Source organism: Eutrema salsugineum, unplaced genomic scaffold, assembly GCF_000478725.1.
Source record: "Eutrema salsugineum unplaced genomic scaffold, Eutsalg1_0 scaffold_8, whole genome shotgun sequence".
Lineage (NCBI taxonomy): Eukaryota > Viridiplantae > Streptophyta > Magnoliopsida > Brassicales > Brassicaceae > Eutrema > Eutrema salsugineum.
In genome coordinates this window covers 4,061,175-4,075,426 of record NW_006256414.1, presented here as the reverse complement: position 1 = coordinate 4,075,426, position 14,252 = coordinate 4,061,175, and the positions used below count along the sequence as shown (strand labels likewise).

Sequence of the window (14,252 nt, the reverse complement as noted above, 5' to 3'; positions counted from 1 at the left end):
TGAGGTCTCTGAAAATCAGGTTGATTCTCTTCCGAGGAGCTGGTGGTGGAGATTCCGGAGGTTCCACACTGTCAGATCGCTCCCTTTTCTTAGGGACGGGTTTTTTTTTCAGCTTTGGGAGGTTGTTCCATCTCTTTCTCCTCGAAATTTTCCTCGGCTTTGTCGGTTTTCTCAGGATCGCCTTCTGTGGCTAACATCCTTATTCGAGTTTGGCATTCCTCGGTGGAATGTCTTTTCTTTTCGTGGTATGTGCAAATTTTTTTTTTGTCAAAGTTTGCTTTTTTATATTTGTTTTTTTTGACTCGGGGCTATCTATGGCGTAGGTGTGATGTCCCTCGCCCTTGGGTCTCTCTTTCGAGGCCTTTTTCGTGGAGGGTGCACCTACGCTCTCGCCTTTGCGAGCTGCGATTTTCTCTTCGAGGAAGATGAAAGGAGTAGCTCTGTGCAGGGCATCGTCCAACGAGACGGGAGTTCGCACGGTGATTTCTTTAAAGAATTCTGATGTGACTACTAGCCCTTGTTGCAGGGCTAGCAGGGTGACTTCCTCGTTTGGATGGGTGATATGGGCTTTGATAACCTTGAATATGTCCATAGAGGATCTGAGAGACTCTCCGGGTCCTTGTTTGAGTTTCCAAAGGGCAGCCTTGGTTTTTCTCGATTGGATAAAAACAGAGTAATGCTTTAGAAAGATGGACACGAGTTGAGTGAAGTTGTCGATAGAGTTTGGTTCGAGTGTAGAGAACCACTTTTGATCGGGACCTGTTAGGTTTCTGATGAAGAAACAGCAATGTCCTGCATCTTGTTCTTCGTCGCTTAGGTTGTCTCTGGTCATGGCGAGTCTGAAAGCTTTGAGATGGCCCTGGTTTTTAATGAGCCTATGGTTCTTGTTCTTGGGTCATCACGCTGAATCTGCGGATACCCCTGATTTGCTGTATTTTGCTTTGGTCCGGAACTGTTGTTGCGGGACCGAGCTTGGGTTTCAGTGGCCATCCCAAATCCAGGTAGGAGATCCGCTCCTTGGAAGAGGTGGTGGTGACGGCAAGCGATCTGCGGAAGAGCTCGGGTAGGGCGGTCGGGTCCTACTGAATTTGGGTGTGAACGCTGAAGGATAGGTCGAGGTTGTCTGCTCGGGAATGGTCGCGAAGCGGACTGGAATCATGCATTGCCTGCTCAGGGGAGTTTGAACAGGCGAGAAATTGACAGTAGTCCATGGGATGTAAGCATCCTCGGTTCTCTAGCGCCCGAGCTTGAACTGTTGCCTTTGGATAGTCAGTTCGAGTACGCACTGCCTCTCAGTCAAGAGTGTCATGGTGCGGTGTATCTCGGCCACTTCCTAGACACTTAGGTGCCATAGTGATTCGGGCTGCATTTGCTGACATCATGCCGGTGGTGGCTCGATCGGCGTTGGATCGACAGATGCGTCAGGGTTGCGAGAGCTATTGGCGCGTTACGACCCACCTCCACGGGAGGTACGTTTTGGGTCGTAACCGTGGTTGCTGCCACAGGTGCTGTTGGCAGGACTCAAAGGTCCGGTTCTGCGGCAGGTTGGAGGCTCGATCCGACGATCGTAAGACCGGAGTTGGATCTATGCGAGTTCTGAGAGTTAGATTTCTTTGATGATTGGTTTGAATCCATTTTCTTGCTTGTGATTCTAGGATCGGCTCTTTAGTAAGAAAATCTGATAAACCCCTACAGACGGCGCCAAAATATGGTTGGTAAATTCCACACTCAGATATTTGTATATAGTTTTAGGGAACGGATTTATAACGATGAGCCAGATCTGTCTTTGAATTGATCGATTATAGAAATGTATTGAAGAAATTGGGCTTTTATTGAAATAATCGAAGATGAATACAGGATTTATCGAAGAGAAAGAGTACAAAAAGATAACTGTAATTTTAGGATTTTTCCGGAGGAAAAATGTGTGTTTTTCGTATGTTGCGAACTCTTTTTATACTTTTCTTCGGAATTCGAACTGCCGCCGCATATCTTGGGCCACTTCGTGTTACGCCGTTTTTGTGACCTCCGTAACGGCTCCGAGCTGTTAAAGGAATATCTTTGACTTTGACCGGATATCTCGAAGCTCGGAGCTCGCTTAGTTTGCACGTTCGAGGCAACACTTAGTTGGTCCCCGAGTGGGTTGATGGGCTGAATCCTGTATTTTGGGCCGATATTTATCTTATCCAATTCCGAATATTCGATTATTTAGAATATAATTTATTAAACTATATTTTTTTCTAGGCTTTGTGGACCTGACCCAATTTTGAACAATCCAGTTCCCACAATAATGACATTCTGCACAATTTATTTTAGGGGAAAATGTAAATCCTTAACTCACAATTTTCAGTCAAAAAAGCACCAACTACTCGATAGATAAAACAATTCTTCAATTTTTGTTGACTAAACCGTTTAATTCCAAACTTTTTTGACCAATCCATTTTAGACCCAACATTAATCAGTAGTTATAGTTAACTAACGATATGACTATATTTTTTGATTAATAAAAATTGGAGATTTTTTTAAAATGATAAAATTATTTTTTACCAAAAAAGTTATGATTTTTTTTACAAATTTTAGATTAAAATATTGAATATAATACATCAAAGCTCGGAAATTGTATGATTCATTTTTCTATGAAAATTATATATTCCAACAATATTTAACCCAAAATTCATTTTAAATGAAAAGTTTAAATATATGTTTTGATTCAATAACTTCTCTCGATATTATTAGATGTACAACTGTATAAGCGTTTCATTAAATCCGTTTCGTATTTTTTTTCTTTCAGGTTTGTTCAGGTTTATCCCAAAGGAGATCGTGTTGAAGATCACTTGTCTCTGTTCCTCACCGTTGCGAATCCTGAATCATTGCGACATGGGTGGAAAAGGAGCGCTAGTTTTCATTCGTTCTGTTGAATCAATCAGGCAAAGAGATAGACACAACATGTGGTATATAATTTATCTTTCTTGTATATATATGACTGATGAAGAAAAAACCTTAAATGAACCTTTCGGTATTTGTCACAGAATCGCCATGCAGCTTGTTCTGCGCTCAGGTCTCAGGATGGGGTTTTGCAAAGGCGGTGCCTCTTAAAAAGCTTCAAGAAAAAGGGTTTTTGGAGAAGAACAAACTGATCGTTAAAGTCCAAGTAAAAGTAGCTGAAGTTGTTGATGAAGCACAAGTAACCGGGAAGGAGATGTTAGATGTCAGAGGTTTCCACGTTCTTTATTCCCAGGTATAACGAACTACTATGATGATACTTCTTGTGTTTGTTTTATTTTATTAATTATAAGAAGATTCATGTTGATAGGCCGTTCCAGTTAGTTGGATTTTCGAGGAACACCCTGACATTGCAGTGAATTTCAGTCCAAAAAGCCAATTGGTGAAGACAACATACATGAATATCCTCATTGGTCTCATCGAGACACTGAACAAGCCTCCACATAGCTTATCCGAGACTGAGCTAAGCAATGGTCAGAGCGTGTTGATCGATCTAACTGAAGCAGGCTTCAAGCTAGACTGGTTGAAAACAAAGCTTGATGACGTTTACTTGGAGAGGAAGAAAGAAATTTCTGATGGTTCTCGTGTCAAAGAACTTGAGGAACAAGTCAAGAATCTCAAAGCTGAACTAAACAAGGAGAAGATCAAATCTGAAGCAGGCTTCAAGCTAGACTGGTTGAAGGAAAAGCTTGATAAGATTTCCTTGGAGAGTAAGAAAGCAAATGATGATGGTTCTCGATTTCAAGACCTCAAGGAACAAATCAAGAATCTCAACCTTGATCTGGACACGGAGAAGGTCAAGTCTGCTACTTCTGCTGCTAAAGTTATGTCGTTGGAGCAGACCGTATCGGATCTAAGAGCTGAGCTAAGCAATGAGAAGGCCAAATATGCTGCTAAAGTTTTGTCGTTGGAACAAACAGTGTGGGATCTCGGAGCTGAGCTGAGCAATGAGAAGGCCAATTCTGCTGCTAAAGTTTTGTCGTTGGAACAAACAGTGTTGGATCTCGGAGCTGAGCTGTGTTAGATTATTTAGAGACTAAGCGGAATAAAGAGATTTGAGAGAATATGCAAACGAGAAGAGAGAAAGAGTTCCCAAAAAAGTGTATTTATTCATTCTCGTCTTTGATACATATATAGAGGAGACAGAATAGAAACTAGGTTTAGCTAAGCTACAATACAAAAGAAAGTGGTTAGACACATAAAGAAACATGTGAGTCTTGAGCATGGATCCCGAGAGATAGTGACAGCTCCAACGGTCACAAGACCAAGTGTGAAAGAAGGGCCAAGGGGGGACCATTGTACGGACATCAACTCTCTTCTTCCTTAAACCTCACACGTGATCCCTTGAGCCTTCTCTCCTTATTAAAGACTTAAACCGATTCAAGCCCTAAAGCATAGAACCTTTCTTGACCAATACTCCCCCTCAAGCTTAGCCATCGAAGTTGTTTAGATTGCTAAGCTTGAAGACCCATGAGCATCACCTCATTAAAAACCTTAACAAGGAAAACCTCATGGGACAAAACCTTGTTAAGGGAAAAAGAGTATGATGTCCATGGATCAAGGACTATGATCAAGGGCGACTAAGGTCCACAAGTCCTAGCTTGCTAAAGAGATTGTTGCAAACTTTAAGACTTGCGGCCTTAGTGAAAATATCAGCCAACTGGTCTTCACTTCTTGTGTAGCACGGTAACACCACACCCTCCTCAATCTTCTCACGGACCTTGTGGCAATCTATTTCAATAGACTTTGTTCTCTCATGAAACACCGAGTTTGTTGCAATGTGTATAGCAGCTTGGTTATCACAATGCATTGTAATCGGACCTTCTTGCTCAATGCCAAAGTCTTTAAGGAGCGCCTTAAGCCAGGTTAATTCACTTGTAAGCTTCCTCATTGCCCTATATTCAGCTTCTGCGGTTGAGCATGAGACCACCTTTTGCTTCTTAGTCTTCCAGGTTACAAGATTTTCACCAATGAAAGTACAATACCCAGTTGTTGACTTTCTATCAACACGATCGCCAGCCCAATCTGAGTCACAATATCCCACAATCTCTGTATTATTGTTCTTTCCCATCCAAATGCCTTGTCCTGGACTCCCTTTGAGGTATCTGAGAATTCTTTCCACCATACCCCAATGATACACTGTCGGAGCTTGCATATGTTGGCTTACTTGATTCACGGCGAAGCAGAGATCTGGCCTTGTGAGAGTGTGATAGATCAATTTGCCAACAAGTCGTCGATACCGAAATACATCCTTGAAGGCTTCATCTGATTTCTCCCCCTTTCGATTGACTTTGTAGCCCTCTTCAAGCGGCGTTTTGGCTGGTTTAGCTCCAAGTTTTCCTGTCTCTTTGAGAAGATCAACTGTACTTCCTCTGAGACAGAAAGAGACCCTCAGGAGACCTACACACCTCAATGCCAAGGAAATACTTGAGCTCGCCGAGGTCTTTAATGTCGAATACCGAGTTAAGAAAGGCTTTTGTAGACTGAATTCCCTCCTTGTCATCTCCAGAAATGATAAGATCGTCTACATAAACAAGAACAACCACCAGACCTTGAGAGCTCTGGAGGGTAAACAAAGTATGATCCGAGTGAGACTTCTTGAACCCCTTTTCCATCAGAGTGGTACTAAGCTTGTTATACCAGGCTCTTGGAGATTGTTTCAATCCGTATATAGCTTTCCTCAATCTCAAAACGTTACCGGGTGCAACAATATCCTCTAAGCCTGGGGGAGGGGTCATATAAACTTCTTCTTGAAGTTCCCCTTGAAGGAATGCATTTTTCACATCCATTTGCCACAGATCCCACGAGAGATTAGTAGCGAGAGAGAGGACTACTCTTACAGTATGGAGCTTGGCAACCGGAGCAAACGTGTCTGTATAATCTTCTCCAAAGGTCTGAGTGAACCCTCTTGCAACCAACCGAGCCTTGTATCTCTCAATTTCACCGTTACTCTTATACTTGATAGTGAAAACCCACTTTGAGCTCACAGCTCGCTTCCCTGGTGGTAACTCGGCTTCATCCCAAGTATGGTTGCGTTCCATAGCTCCTCACTCGTCACCTATAGCTTCAATCCACTCCTTCTTGTCTTTAGCTTCTTCATAGCTTTGAGGAATCTCATGTTCCTCAATTTTTCCCATGAACGCTTGATGATCAGAGGGCAACAAGGCAAGAGAATAAACAGCCTGAATTGGATGAGCTACAGCTTGACTATTGTAGTAGACTCTGGTGTTCTTGCTGAGCCTAGTACTTCTTCTTAATGGCTGAACAGGTTCCTCTACAATCCGATTAGATGGATCCTTGATGAGCCTAGTACTTCTTCTTAATGGCTGAACAGGTTCCTCTACAACCGCCTCTCCTTGTTCTTGTGGGACTGATTCCTCTGCCTCCACTTCTAAGTCATCTGGAGTTGGCTCTTGACTCTGCTCCTCGTCTGATTACCTCTGAAATTCAATGGTACCGGGCTCAGCTTCTTCTGAGTATTTGTAGGAACCGGCTTATGCACTTGCTTAGGCAGGACTGGGTTCCCAAGATGATCCAGCAAGAACCGCAGACTAGTAGCGAGATCAGATGGAGAGCTTGACAGGTCTTTGAGACTCTCCCAATTCTTCTTGTCATAGTATCCCTGGTTCTCAAGAAATTTGACCTCCCTGGACACATAAGTGCGGCTATTAACAGGATCATAGCACTTGTACCCCTTCTGAGTTGTTGAATACCCAAGGAACATACACTTTATGCTTTTGGCCTCAAGTTTGTTTCTCTGTTCACCTGGAACAAACACAAAACAAACACACCCAAAAACACGTAAGTGATCTAATGAGGGTTTAGTTTTGTTAAGTACCTCAAATGGTGATGAGTCTTGTAAGACTTTTGTTGGGGTCCGGTTAATGAGATAGCATGCAGCTAAGACAGCATCTCCCCAAAAACGTTTAGGCACATTTGTATGGAACATCATCGACCTGGCCACCTCCATTAAATGTCTATTTTTCCTCTCAGCAACTCCATTTTGTTGTGGAGTGTAAGGGCAACTGGTTTGGTGTAAGATGCCATGCTTTGCTAGATGTTCTTTGAATCTGTGACTTGTATACTCACCGCCATTATCTGATCTAAGAATCTTAATCTTGGCATTAAAATGATTAGTCACATAATTTTGAAAGTTTGTGAATGCTTCAAATACACGATCTTTAGAGGGAAGTAAAGTTATCCAGGTATATTTTGATTTTTCATCAATGAAGGTCACAAAGTATTTATTACTATCCCTAGACATGCAAGGTGAAGTCCACACATCAGAATGAACCAAGTCAAAGCAATGTTCATAAATAGTAGATGATTTAGGGAAAATAACTCGACAATGTTTACCAAGAATACAAGATTCACAACTTGTGTGATCAAAAGCAACATCAGGTAACATTAATTCAAGAGCACGCGAGTGAGGGTGACCTAATCTAGCATGCCAAATAGAGTTCAAACTTGCAGAAAAACATGAATTAAAAGAGAAAGCATTTGAGTCGCTTGGTGAAGAATCCTCGAGAACATATAGATCATCTTTGGTTCCCCCTTTTCCAAGTACCTTCCCATTCTTAATATCCTGAAAGTGAACATCATTAGGACCAAATATCGCATAACAGTTTAAGTCCTTGGTAGCTCTACTAACCGATAATAAGTTAGAAGTGAACTTAGGCACAAACAATGCTTTACTATCTTTATCAAATAACTTTAGGTTACCAGTTCCTTTTATGGGAATTCCCTCACTATTAGCTATCACAACATTTCCTAAAGCCGGTTTTATGTTGTTTAACAGTTCAGGGTTACTAATCATATGATGAGATGCACCTGAATCTACCACTAAAGCGGTTTTAGGTTTATTAGAGAAGAAGGTGATACCAGACTGTTTTGCGGCTAAGGCTTTGATAAGAGCCTCAAGGTCGGTCTTTCTCACAAACTCAGTCGAGACATTCATGGCACCATCTCCACCTTGTGTCAGTGCACCGGCTCCTTCTTGAGCAAAGCTAGCTCTTGCATCCTTGAACTTGCTCGGCTTCAGGTGAGGATGAAGAATCCAACATTTATCTTTGATGTGGCCCTTCTTCTTGCAATGGTCACAGATCCATGGCTTCCTGTCATCGGGTTTAAAGACACCTTTGTTGGCCGAGATGAGCTCTTGCTTCTTGAAGAGACCAATAGAACCCTGCTCCTTTTGGATCCTTGCACAAACGTCTTCAAGGCTTGGGAGCTTATCCTCTCTCAAAATGTGCTTGATGAGGTCGTTGAAGATGGGGTTTAGCGTGAGAAGAAGTCCAAAGACTTTGTCTTGCTCTCGCCTTTCGTTGAGAACTTTAGGATCCAAAGTGCTCGGCCTCAGCATCTCTAGCTCAGCCCACAAAGATCTGAACTTCCCAAAGTGAGCTTTGAACTCCATGTCTTCCTGGCTCAGGTCATTAATCGCCTTCTTGACTTCGAAGACTCTGCTCAGGTTTGTATCATTACCGAACACATTCTTGAGAGTTTCCCACAGAGATTTTGCTGTCTCACAGTAGGAGTAAGCTTCAAGAATCGTCGGCTCAAGGGAGTTTTGAATGATGCCAAGCACGGTCTGGTCTTCTTGGAACCATTTTGCTTCCACAGCTTTGGCTTCTTCATCCTTCTTTCCTTCTTTGGTGGCGTCTTCTTCGGGAATCTGCTCTTCTAAGACGTGATTCCAAAGCCCTCGTCCACACAACACCGTCTTTGTGGTTCTAGACCACAACAAGTAGTTTCCTCCTTTGAGGATAACAGGAATCACCACCGGTTTTGAGATCTCGGTGTTTGCATCGTTTGAACTCATTTTGTTCTTGAGGAGTTTTGAGAACCAAGAGAATAAGAGATGAGCGAACTAGAGAATGAGAGATTTAGAGAATAAGGTTTGAAGAGTAGAGAAAAGAAACTCAGGAAATCGGAACCAATAGCTCTGATACCATGTTAGATTATTTAGAGACTAAGCGGAATAAAGAGATTTGAGAGAATATGCAAACGAGAAGAGAGAAAGAGTTCCCAAAAAAAGTGTATTTATTCATTCTCGTCTTTGATACATATATAGAGGAGACAGAATAGAAACTAGGTTTAGCTAAGCTACAATACAAAAGAAAGTGGTTAGACACATAAGGAAACATGTGAGTCTTGAGCATGGATCCCGAGAGATAGTGACAGCTCCAACGGTCACAAGACCAAGTGTGAAAGAAGGGCCAAGGGGGGACCATTGTACGGACACCAACTCTCTTCTTTCTTAAACCTCACACGTGATCCCTTGAGCCTTCTCTCCTTATTAAAGACTTAAACCGATTCAAGCCCTAAAGCATAGAACCTTTCTTGACCAATATGCACCTGAATCTAAAGTTTTGTCGTTGGAACAAACAGTGTTGGATCTCGGAGCTGAGCTGAGCAATGAGAAGGCCAAATATGCTGCTAAAGTTTTGTCGTTGGAACAAACAGTGTGGGATCTCGGAGCTGAGCTGAGCAATGAGAAGGCCAATTCTGCTGCTAAAGTTTTGTCGTTGGAACAAACAATGTTGGATCTCGGAGCTGAGCTGAGCAATGAGAAGGCCAAATCTGCTACTTCTGCTGCTAAAGTTTTGTCGTTGGAGCAGACAGTATCGGATCTAAAAACGGAGCTAAGCAATGAGAAGGCCAAATCTACTACTCCTAAAAACGTGGTCGAGGGTGTTGTTAGCTCTTGGGAAGTACTGGATTACGCAGATCTCAGTATTGAAAAACTAGAGTAAAAGACGACATCTATTAGTATTACTATGTTTTTTGTTTTCTTTTATAAATCAAGAAGTTTTATGTTTTATGGTTGTCTCAATCATTATTGAAGCAGTTAGTTTCTGAGGGCCATAAATAATGATATGGTCCAGATTTGATTTGATTATATAGCTGGAAAGATCCAAATCATTACAAAGAACGATCTTACCCACACACATGCCTCCATAAACGTCTCCGAATGCTACTTAGCCGGCGTTTGACACGAGTAACATGGGATACAACACAGGGTCCATATAATTTAGGGTCCATTATAGTTTAAAAAAAAAAACTTTAGAAGAGGTCCAATTAATTTTTAAGAACAACAACGTATAGTTTTACTTTTCATATTTGAATATTATTGTACTCAATTTTCTTTTTAAACTAATAAAAGAATTTCTTTTATTTTTTTATTTAAAATTCTAAAAATTATATATTATAAAACCTATTTTAGTTTAGTAGCACAGGGTCTCAAATTTGTTCCAACCGCGATGAATCAACACAAAATGATACAACACAAGTGGTATTCCAGATATCAGATTCGAATAAATTTTCTGTCATTTTTTTATACTAACTTTAATATTCATTTTGATACCAGTCTGGATTAAAATCTTATGCATGTCCATATATGGTGTAGTGCAACTACATATCATAGCCAAAATATTGTACGGCAGAATCATCAACCTTTTTTAGTTGATAAATCGTCAAAAACAAAATAGTATATGTTAAATAAGTCTCCTTTGGAGAATAAAATAATTAAAACTAAATAGACAATACTAAGTTGTTAGGATTTTTATCCAATTTGTGCTTAGATCTTAACTTAGCTGAGATTGGATCATTAGCTAGAAACTAGTAATCCAAACCTTGACACAAACGATTTAACGAGTTCCCGAACTGATTACGGCTGCGTGTCGTGTGAATCTCTCCTTGACCAACTTTCAGAAGGTTCTTAAATCTTAATCATCCTCTAGTGAAGGTTTCGTGGTTGTACCATGTGTAAGTCACAAATCTAGAACAAAAGTATACTTTAATATTGAAAGAACGATTCCTAAAAGACAGAATACCTTAAAAAAATCTCAGATTTTAGGCGCATATAACACGTTATACAAGTGATTTCGTGGCATATATAAATATATATATATATATATATATATATATTGTATTCAATCAAAATAGGCTTTACAACTAGTGCTTCAGAGTTTGATTTTTGTTTAAATTTCTACATTTAAATTTTTGAAAAATGGAACTTTGTTTTAGTTTCTTGTCGAGAACCAGAACTCCAGCCCCTCGTTATACGCTTGATCCCCCAGTGATCGAATTGTGCTTAGCCTGTTCCGAACTGTCTTATCAATGAGCTTAATCAGTCTCACGTGGTGAGATGGAGCTTCACCGTGACGTCTTGCACTTCGCTCTCTCCAAACTCCGTAAATGGTTGCTTGGAAAGTGTATCGAAGAATAAAGAGAGCAATTTTTCCCAGCGAGTTATCCTTCGCCAACCGGAGTACCTCATTCCAATCTGTTGTGTATCTATCTCTTAGAACACCCCCGATCAGACTGTCCCAGACCTGGGCAGAGTAAGAGCAACTGAAGAATAGATGCTTGGTAGTTTCAAGAGGAAGATTGCATAGCACACAACTTGGATTCAAAGCTGCGTCATTTCATCATGCGATCTCCGGTAGAGATGCTGTCATGCATTACCGTGCAGTGGAAGAAAGAATATTTAGGTGTTGCATGCCAAAACCACACCACATCTGTCCAACCCCATTCCAGATTAGCCTCTCGAATTTGCTTCCAAGTATCTTTTGATACGAATTTTTTCTTATACTTGTCATTTGCTCCTTTCCAAAAAACTACATCTGCTTGGCTAAAGTTTACAGTCGCTTTAAATTTATCAATCTCATCCTCCACTCTGTTGAGAATCCCAATGCGATGTCTTCTTCGTCGATGATACCTGAGAACATTCTCAACTGTTGCATTTTTTCTGAAGCCCAAGTCTATACAACCCCTTGGCCCAAGAAATTCCTCTAGTCTGCCATATAAGGACCAGTTGTCAAACCAGAAGATGTGTCTTCTCCACTGTGAATTTCCACTCGATGGAATGTTTTTGCCACTGGTCTCAGCTTTAACAACTTCCTCCAAATTCATGACTCTGCTTCTGTCTGCTCTTTCAGAGACCAAAATGAACCTTTACCTACCAGGTTCTGTCGGATCCAAATCACCCACACAGAGCTTCGAGCTGATAAATTCTCCAAATAAGCTTCAAACCAGTAATCTTATTTGTTTCCTTTAAGGGTCGTAGTCCTAACCCTCCTTCGTTTTGTGGTCTTGTAACTCTTTCCCAGGAGATCTTAGCTTTGTGAGTGTTTAGATCCGGACCCGACCAAATAAATGCAAAGCACATTCTCTCAATTTCCTTAATGCACGCTGCTGGTAGTCTAAACGCAGTCAGTGATGCGAGTTGTAAACGGGGGTTTGTTGTTTTCGTTTTACTAAGCTTCAGGTTTTAAATTTATAACCCCTAAATGTCTGCAAGTGCACAGATGTGCGCTGTAGTACTTAGGGTATCGATCCGCAGAGACTTAGTTGTTTCAGTACGAATTCACTGCAACGCTTAAATCAGATTAGAACTAAACGGTTTTGGTTTTGGTTTTGAGTTTTGGTTGTCACTAAATCTAAACTAGAAAGCAATTAAAAACTAAAAAGCAATTGACAAAAACGAAAGCAAATAAAAGCAAGTAAAAGTCGAATAGATTAAAGGCGAATTGAAGCAAGTAAAAGCGAATGAAGAGCAAATAGAATTGAAGGTAAAAATCGATTGAAACTAGAAGGCTGTAAACAATTAAAGACAAACGTTGGGGCTCAAGGAGTTTTCGCAGGGGTTCATGGACTAAGCTATGTCGATTTTAAACAAGTGATAAAGGTAATCAACTACGTATGTTCTAGAACTCGAGGCACGGAAGTATGAATAGCCTACTTTCGCAGCACTAAACAACTATCTCTCGCAACCCTAATCAGTAGGTTTCCACTCTGATTCTGGAAGGGAGAAGATGCAATAGCAGAACAAGACTCATCAATATTCACAACTCAACTACAGGTAGGTTTCCACTCCTATAGAAGAATTGCTCGTTTCACCCTAGTTCAGACAATCAATGAAAGCTTTCGCAACATATCATATCAGATCGGCTTCTAAGTGGCCAACAAAGAATCACGCAGTAAGATTAAAGGCAAACGAAGAACATCTAGAAGATTAATAATCCTAAATCTATCGATTCATGAGCAAAGATACATGAAATTCCCTTTGAATAATCCCTTTAAACCCAACTGGGTAACTACTCAAACATATTGTAAACAATCATCACAGAGTATTGAAAGTGCAGGAAATTAAAGAACAGAAGGAAGAAGAACGAAGAACGGAGAAGCAGATGGAGGCGCGATGTCTTCCTCCAGCGGCGGCTCCTTCTTCTGATGCGGCGGCCTCCTCTAGGGTTCCAGCAGAAATCCCTCTCTCTCTCTCTCTAAGTTGTTTAAGTTTCGGTTTCTATTGGTCTCCGCCTCTTTAGAATGACCTAAAGAGGATATTTATAGCTTCTGGGGTGGTTCTTGTCACTTAGGGCTTCAAAAATAACGAAAGGAATTGATCTGGGCTTTAATTAAGTCGTCGGGAAAGTGAACGACCAAAGTCCGCGGTCGCGGTGGCTCTACCCGCGGGAAAATGGGTGTTGGCCGCGGTCCCGGCACATGCTCTCTTCCGGAACTGCATTTTCTGTCATTCTTGCATCGGGAGTATCTGAAGATCTAACCGTTGGATTGTCTCCAAACCAAGTGCATTAGAAAGCTGGTTGGATCCTCTATGTTGCCTCAAAATTTGGGGGTGATCAGACGGTGAGAAGGTCTTCATCGCTTGTCATACTTCTGACGGTCTGCATTTATCCAAAATTGCTCATTTGTTCCAAATTGCATATCTTTTGCCCAAGTTTCCTGTAAAGTCTTTTGAAACTCTAAAACATTGAAAACACTTTAAAAACATTGAAAATAGAGTTAAAACACCTGCATAAGATACAATTATGATCCATAAAAATGGTCAAAATACGGTGTTATCAACTCCCCCATACTTACCTTTTTGTTTGTCCTCAAACAAACTTAAGTCAGGAAAGAAATTTTTGAAAATCGCAGGAACTAAACAATATCTCAGTGACCGTCCTTCTAAACCATAACTTATCGTGAAACATCTATTTGGATCTAGTCTAGAAAATTCTCACCAAAATACAAGCAAACTAGTCTGTTAATCCGTCATGCGAAAATCTACACACTTAGATCTAACTTCCAGTCAACTAGCTCTCTACATTCATTAAGTATATTGTGAGTTCTCATTAAAGACATTATTCAGGGTAGACGGCGTTTGGCATTAAAGGCTATTTAAGTGGTGGAGTTTAAGTGTTTAGGGTTACCTGAAGATCTGGAGGATGCTAGATATTATGCAA

At 40.9% G+C, this 14,252-nt stretch overlaps 1 pseudogene; it reads left to right on the top strand.

The window, feature by feature from the left end:
* Window positions 1–830: 830 nt before the first annotated feature.
* Window positions 831–9,755, top strand: LOC112087862 (annotated as a pseudogene).
* Window positions 9,756–14,252: the final 4,497 nt, after the last annotated feature.